General features: G+C 39.2%; 1 pseudogene; it reads right to left on the bottom strand.

The window, feature by feature from the left end:
* Positions 1–6,029: 6,029 nt before the first annotated feature.
* LOC102022215 lies at positions 6,030–7,827 on the bottom strand (annotated as a pseudogene).
* Positions 7,828–8,523: the final 696 nt, after the last annotated feature.

The raw sequence follows: 8,523 nt of genomic DNA, 5'->3' as shown, positions 1-8,523 counted from the left end.
CCACACCCAATACACTGTGTGTTCCATACAGAATACACAAAGCACACATGGAACACAGTTCCATACACATACACATATCATGTATGTTTTGTTTTCCTGTCCATATTAGGGCACAGTTATCAGCATTTTTAATTTTTCTATTGTCCCAGTAAGTCTTTGTGATGTTGCAGTTGCTTGTTTACTATCAGTTTAATCTGCTCCAGAATTTTTTTGTGTAGTTCCTGGGGACATCGTAGTTGCTGCATAAGTCATCAACACTTATTCTGCCTTTGGTTTTGTTGTAAAAAGTTACCATCTGTGGCTTCATTTATGTTATTTCTCTCAATCTTTCCCTTGTGGTGCAATGTTGTCATCAGTGGTGCCACTTTGTTTTTCTTTACCATATCCAAGGCTAATGTTATATCTCTCTGGAATCCAAAGTCTGTGTACTATACAATGCTTTGTTTCAAACTTGCAACATTTCACTGGCGGTTTCTTCTTTGTTCTTGCGTGTAGTTCCTACACTGGTCAACTAGTGCTCACTTAGCCAATGTGACATCAATGGCTAACTAGTAAGCCAACTATCAATGTCACATTATGATTAGTTTCAGAGATAGAAGCATCATTTTTACTACATTATTTGGTCTATTACTGCATAAATAAAGACCTAGTGATGTACTTTCAATTTAGAAACTTACCCTGGAACTCAGTCACTAGGTCTTTTACAACAAAACCAAAGGCAGAATAGGTGTTGATGACTTATGCAGCAACTATGATGTCACTCAACACAAAGCGCTGGCCATGCTTGTGTTTTACTCTATCCTAAAAATATCTAACATAAATACTGTCATAGTTTACTAAGAAAATAAGTGCAAAATATCGCAAAGAAATTTTATTAGAGGATTGGCACTGGAACTGATAAAAGATCACTTACAACAGAAGAACAAAATGTTTTTTTCCCAAGGAACTGCACAGAAGAATTCGAGACCAGCCTGGACTACAAAATGAGCTCAAGGTCAGCCTGAACTGCATAGCAAGACCCTGTCTCCAAAAGACAAAACAACAACAACAACAACAACAACAACAAAAACAAAACCCCACAAACACCGGGGTCTTACGGTATGTTTTTCTTAACTATCCCTGGTAGATATCACTGTAATGGATTAGCCTATTACTGCTGTAGCTGACTTGATTGCATAGCAATAGTGCTCACTAAGTGGACAATCTTGTGCCGGTGAACCTGTCTGCTGAATCCACCATCACACCCAGGGAGAGGGACAGCAAAAGTTCCTAACCCAAGAACTCAGACTGGATCAGGCTCTGCTAGAATGCCTGCAACCTTGCAGAAAGAAGTCCTAAGTCTGAGTTAGCTTCAGTATTGTGGTAGAGTGAACAGAGGAGTTATTGTGAATTACAATAAACAGCTCAAATATGCTTAAAAGAAAATAAATGAGCAAGAGATGAATATCCAGCAGTTACTAGATGAAAAAAAAAAGACTAATATAAGGGTAATAAGAGAACAACTAGAAGATAGCACAGATGGATTCAGTAACATGCTTACAAAAACCATGAAGGAAAATTTCTCAAATATAAGGAAAAGGTTTAGAATACAGGTAAGTAATGCCTATAAAACACAAAACAAGTATAATGAAAAGAAACTCACCAAATCACATCTTATTAAATTACCACATATCCAGAAAAAAACCCCAGAATTTTAAAAGTAGCTAGAGAAAAACAAAAAAACCCCACATATAAAGGTAAACTGATTAGAAGCACAGACACAGATACAATGAATCAAAAGTAGTTAAAAATACAAAGGAAAATAGTGAGGTCAATGGATAGACAGAAGAAAAAATGACCAGGAAAAACAAAGGATTTACTCCAACATGTAATGAAGAATACCATGATAGTAAAGAACCAACACATCTCAGTAATATCTCTCAATGTTAAAGGCCTCATCTCTCCAGTTAAAAGACACAGACTGCCAGAGTGGATCAAAAAACAAAATCCAATAATCTGTTACATTCAAGAAACTCAACTAATGCAAAAAGAATTTCACAGGCCCAAAATTAAAGGATGAAAACAACATTTTGTGCACCAGGACCCTGAAAACCAGCAGGTTAGCAATTCTTATATCAGTCGTGGTAAATTTCAAGCTAAAACTGATTAGAAGAGACAAAGAAGATCAGTATATACTAGGTCAGGGAACAAACCAACATGAAGAGATATCACTGATAAACATATATGTACCAAATACTGGAGGACCTATCTTCATAAAACAAAAAATGCTGAAATTGAAAGAACAAATACACATGAACACCATCATAATAGGAGATTTTAACACCCCAGTATCACAAAGAGATAGATCACCTAAACAAAATCTTACAAAGAAATTTCAGAACTGAACCTCACCCTTGGATATATGGAATTATTAGATATATGCAGAGGATTTCAGGAACACATGGTACTTTTTCCAAAACAGATCACATACTAGTCCACAAAACCTGCTTAAGTAAATATAAAAGAATAGAAATTACCCCTCACACACTATCAGACCACTGTGAAATGAAAATAGAAATCAATGACAGAAGAAATTTTGTGAAAAGACAAAAGCTCCTTGAAAAATTAACAATATACTCCTAAACAACCTATGAGTCATGGAAGAAATCAAAGAAGAAATTTTAAAACTTCTGGAAGTTAATGACAAGAACAATACAACTCTTAAAACCTCTGGGACACTATGAAAACCATTTTAAGAGAAAATTTATCAAAATCATTGCTCACATTAGAAAAATGGAGAAAGTTCAAATAGACAAGCTTGTGAGAAATTTTAAGATACTTGAGAAAGAACAAACCAGTCCTAGACTCAAATTAAGGAGGGAAAGTATAAAGAGAGGGGAAATCAATGAAATTCAGCCTAAAAACAAAACAAGTTGAAGAGCTGGTTCTTTGAAAGAATAAATAAGATAGATAAGGCCATTTCCAGACTTACCAAGAGAAAGTGAGAAAAGACTCACATCAGTGCAATTAGAAATTAAAATGGAGAAATCACAGCACACACTGTTGAAATCCCAAAGATAGTAACTACTTCAAAAAATTATATTCCAACAAATTAACAAATTTTGAAGAAATGGGCAGATTCCTAGGCACATACAAACTTCTAAAACTAACTCATGAAGACATAAATATACTGAACAACCCAATATCAACCAATGAAATTAACACAGTAATAAGACTCTAACTGTAAAATCCCAGGACCTGATGGATTCACTTCTGAATCGTACAAAACCTATAAGGAAGTCATATCAGCAATACTCCTCAAGCTCTTCAAAGAAACTGAAAAAGGTAGCATGCTCCCAAACTCACTTATGGAAACCAGTATCACCCTGACACCAAAATTGGATAAAGACACAACTACAAAAGAAGAGGCCAATCTCCTTACCACTTATGAATTTGATTACTTAAATATAGAATGACCAAAACTTGCATTTTTTGTTAATTTTCTTGATAATATAAAAAGAAATATAAAAATGACAATTTTATCAAATTTACTCAATACAAGAATTAACTGATTGAAATGACAGCTGCCCAAATGGTACTCAAAATAGTCTGTAAACAAATGTACTGCCAAAGTGACACTTGGGGTAAACTGTTATGTGTTTAATGAACATAGATGCAAAAATCCTGAACAAGATATAGAAAATAGAATGCAGCACATTATCAAAAAGATCATACATCATGAATTAGGTTTCATCCCACAAATACAAGGATGGTTCAACACCTGTAAGTCAATAAATATAACATGTACATTAATAGAAGCAAGGTCAAAAACTATATGATCCTATTGATGGATGCAAAAAAAAAAAAAAAGCATTTGTCAAAATCCAACACCACTTCATGATAAAAACCTGGGAGAAAACAAGAATAGAAGGACCATGCCTGAATATGACAAAAGCTATATAACAAATCAATATACAGTATTATACTAAATAGGGAAAACCAAAAAGCATTCTTCCTGTTATGGTGTGTGTCTTTAGAGTTCCCCTAAAGCCACATGCCATCATGGGGTGGACTTTGAGAGTTTATGATTGATACATGGTCCAATGTTGGAATTATGGGTGTGAGTGCTACACCTGCCCTGGGGCGGGTAGTTTGCATACAATGTAAGGGAGGAAAAGAGGCTACTTGCCACTGCTCTTCCCTTTTGCTCCTGTTGCTTTTGCTGTCTTCTGCTGCCATGAGCTGTTGCCCTCTGCCATGTGCCACCCTGCCTTGGAGCCAGCTGAGTATGGACTGAAACCTCCACAAACTGTAAGCTAAATAAGCCTTTCCTTCCTTAATTTTGGGTGTCAGGTATTTTGTCTGAGCAGAGAGAAAAGTAACCAAGATACCCCTAGAATAGCAAAAGAAAGAGATGGGATGCAAGCATCCCAGGGGGAAAAATCCTGTCTCTTCCCTTAGTACAAAATTCATGGAACCAGGAACCAGGGAACCTGGAACTCTCTGAATAGGAATAAACTCCCTCCTTCCAACTCTAACAAAACTTGGCCAAACACCAAATATACCAATAGCAAAGTCTATTATATAGCACCTCAGATTTGGAGGCAAAGTCCCAACTGTAATAATCACATGAGAAAAGAAGTTAGGGCATAGCAAACCTAGGCATGATTCATCTGAGGTACTACATGCCAATCACATTAAGATATGCTAATAATTTCAGTTGGGATTTTTTCCATAGGATTTCTTTCTGTAATCATTAACATAGGATTTTTGCAGTTATTAAAAATAGAAAACAACTACATACTTGTATATAATGCCTGTTGTAATTTTAAGATTACCAAGAAGAAAATGGCAAGGCATGGTAGTTGAAACTGCTTTTTTGGTAAAAGGAAATTCTTTACTTGTGAGCTTTTCCCAGGAAGAACAGTGCCAGCCAGGAGGGTCTGCTGGGCCTCCTGACCAAGGTCAGCCTCCAGAGTGATGGGGCCTCAGGAGGCATGCAAGTAGGACTGCTTTCCCACAAACACCTCCACCTACTGAATCTCTCAAGAAACAGGATACTTCAAAATGACCAGAGGGCACCTAGCTAGGTGTCCAGGCAGGCACTTAACTTACTCAGGGAATGACCTTTATGACTTTTTTTTGAGACAGGGTCTCACTATGCAATTCTGACAGCTGATGAACTCACTATGTAGCCCAGGCTGGCCTTGATCTTGTAGAAATCCTCCTACCTCAGCCTCCTGAGTACTGATATTACAGGCTTGTGCCACTGTGCCTGGCTTCTATGACTTATTTTCACTCATAAAATTAAATTCCACTCAAAATGGACATAGTATGAGTGGTAGGAATTCAATAAAACCAGGAAAGAATGTGCTTAGTTCCCCACAAAGTACAAGAAAATAAACATCTCTGGGACATTACTGCAGCTAGAATTTCTTCCGCTCATGGGTGTGTGTTCTACAGGTAAACAGACCTTAGATTCTTTAGTGTGTGGGGGCTGGAGAGAAACCCAGGAATGTGACTAGTTACAACAGAGCAGCACAAGTGATATGAGTTTTAAATTACTTTTTCCTTTCAGAAAACCACCCTTCCCAAACATGACTCATTCTAAAAATCAAGAAATGACATCTTTAAATTTCCTGCTGGTTTCCTACAAAAAAGATGGCAGAAAGAGTTACTACCTTCTAAGTCATCAAGAATCACTTCTTTATGATTCATCCAACCTCTAGCACTTAGTTTCAGCATCATAAAGATGACACTTACCAAGATTTGTGGGGCCTGGGACCCCCAGAGCCTAGAGGGTGTCTTCCCTAACAGACTTGGCCTCACACAGGCCCTTCTGCCAGTGCTGGTGTGGGCAGAAGCCCCTTCACACCTCTAATACCACAAGCACATGGGTGAAAATCATAGGCCACCTGATATGCAAAACTGCTTGTCTCCTGGCTGAAAACAAACAATCCTTTTTGTTCCGAGCACTATCTTAGCTAAACAGACAATGTTTACTAGGAAGAGCTCTGCTGATGAGATTGGCATGTTCTGGCCCATGTCCATTAATGATATCCCTTGTAAGCTTTGAACCAGGAAGTCAAAGAGGCTGCGGCAGAGGAGATCATCCCCCCTACACTCCAGCTCATGATAGGTGGAAATGCCTGGGTGCTCCAGTTCTGGGAGATTTCCATGGGCTGGAAGGGATGTCACAAAACCAAGGGCATGGCAGATTCTCCCAGTCTGTGCCCAAGTCAATTTTCTCATTGCTTGTTTGCTCATTTCTACTGTCATCTGATTCTCCAGTGACTTCAGAGTCTACAAATTCCACAGACTCCTCAAATCTGCTTGCATTTCAAAGGGTCTGGATCTGTCCAGGTGTTCTGAGCTTGGGCTGAGTAGGTACACGAGATTCCTGAGGGTGCAGTAGCTGCAACTGATCCAAATTTACATGCTGAGGAAAACAAAGGTAAAGGATATTTGTGTTCAGTTTCTTCATTGCAAATAAACTATTGGCTGAGCTTTTCTCCACAAAGTTCACCACAGCACAGCTTTTTGGGAAGATTGCCATCAAGTATGTGAGACAAAATGTTGACCATCTGAGTGGCATAGCACTGTGCAGCACTGATGGTATAGGCAGGGTTATTGTGCTCCATGTCAGACCCCTGTGTTTTATTCTTCTCTTCCACCAAGCTGTAATAGGCAGAGTAGTCCCCATTGTTCAGCAGGTATATCTAGGGCCCCATGATGCTGATGCTGATCTTGCCATTGTGGTTGTCCCAGACCCACTGTCCCAAGAGGTATGTCAGCCTCTGGGCTTTGGGAAGCTTGCTTACAGTGCTGGAGATTGTGGCACTGTTGCTTTCTGCAGACCAGTCTACAGGATCTCTCACACTGACCTTTACTTCCTTGACTGGGAAGATGACAGAAGTGAGCTGTAGTATGTTGCAGGGAGTGGCTGAAGTTGAAAATTGATCACACATGCCAGGACCCGGCAAGACAGGTCCAAGAACAAAGAGCTCCTGAGGTGAGCCACCTAAACAAGCTGTTCCAGTTCTCAAACAAGTTGCTAGGCAGTGAGGTTGAAATTGACATCAACCTCCTGAGTGTATAAATGAACGCTCTGCAGTTGTTGGCCAGGTCCTTTCCTCCCGTCTGGGGAGAGGGCTCCACCTGACCTCAGCTTTCTGTCTCTTATCTTTATTTCTCCATCCTCTTGCCGTCCTTTCCCCCAGGAACTTTGAGACCTGCTCAGGACACAGCAGTATGTAGGTTCGCTGAAGGTCTGAAAGCTCGTAATCACTGCCTACCAGGTCACCAAGTTTTTGATTGTGCCTCTGAATCTTCCCCTTTTTCTCTTGATGCATTTGTGCTTGACTGTGAAGCTTCTGGTTCGTTTCTCTGGTTTTGAGACCTTTAAAAAAAAAAAAAAAAAAAGAGAGAAGACCTTTGAAACTTTTCTTCATTTCCTTATTTCCTTTACATTTCTTTGTTTCAGTTGTTCAAACCTCATTTTGCAGGACATTATCTTCCATCTCAATTGATCTATTACCCATTTCCTTCCATAAACTTTAATATTTCTTTTTGAAATTCTTCTTGCTTGCTCTTAAATTTTTCTTAACCTTTTCTTCTTTTCAATAAATGTCTCATGGTCTCAGCTGTTGAAGTACACAAAATCTTCACTCTGGGTACACATCTCACGGTCAGCCACTGACAGGTGGTACTGCATATCAGACACCACTCAACTGCCATGTATAGCCTCTCTGCATTGTCCATGGAGTCTACCAGGTTCTGGGCCAGTGGCTGGGACGTCCAGCCAGGAGCATCAGGTGCCAGCACTCTCTTCCCACTGGGAGACATCATGATGGTCTGTGTTATCTCTTTCTAGACTATCCTTCAGAACGTTTGGAATGCTGATTTGATTGTCATGAATTTCTTCAGGTGTGTTCTTTATCATGGAAATATCTTTTTTTCCTGGAGATTGTCTCACTATGTCACTCAAGCTGAACTTGAACTCACTATGTAGCTCAGGCTGGCCTTGAACTTGTGGCAGCCCTGCTGCCTCAGCCTCCTGAGTACTGGGATTACAGGCATACACCACCATGCCTAGTGGAAGTATCTTATTTCTCCATCAATTTTGAGAAATAGTTTTATGTGCATATCAACCTGGGTTGTAGGCTGTTTTCTTTCTTTTTTTGGAAGGGGAGCTGGTAGCAGGAATTGAACTCATGATCTCATGCTTGCCAGGCACTGAGCCACTGAGCTATAGCTCTGGCCCAGAGGTTGTTTTCTTTTAGGGCTTGAAATCCTTCACTCCAAGCTCTCTTTGACTTGAGGATTTGTGTAGAGAAGTCTGCTGTGGTTCTGATGGAGTTTCCTTTGTAGATGATTTGTTTCTTTTGTCTGACAATTTTTAATATTCTGCTCTTGTACTGAATTTCTGGAATCTTGCCTATTATAATGTGTAGATTATTTTTGATTAGGGCTTTGCTGTAGATTGTTTTTGATTAGGGCTAATTGGAGTTTATATGCCCTACTTACTGCATGTCAATTTCTTTT

The sequence above is a fragment of the Chinchilla lanigera genome, unplaced genomic scaffold, assembly GCF_000276665.1.
Source record: "Chinchilla lanigera isolate Chin_1 unplaced genomic scaffold, ChiLan1.0 scaffold00031, whole genome shotgun sequence".
NCBI classification, from domain to species: domain Eukaryota; kingdom Metazoa; phylum Chordata; class Mammalia; order Rodentia; family Chinchillidae; genus Chinchilla; species Chinchilla lanigera.
This window is presented reverse-complemented; position numbering and strand designations above follow the sequence as displayed.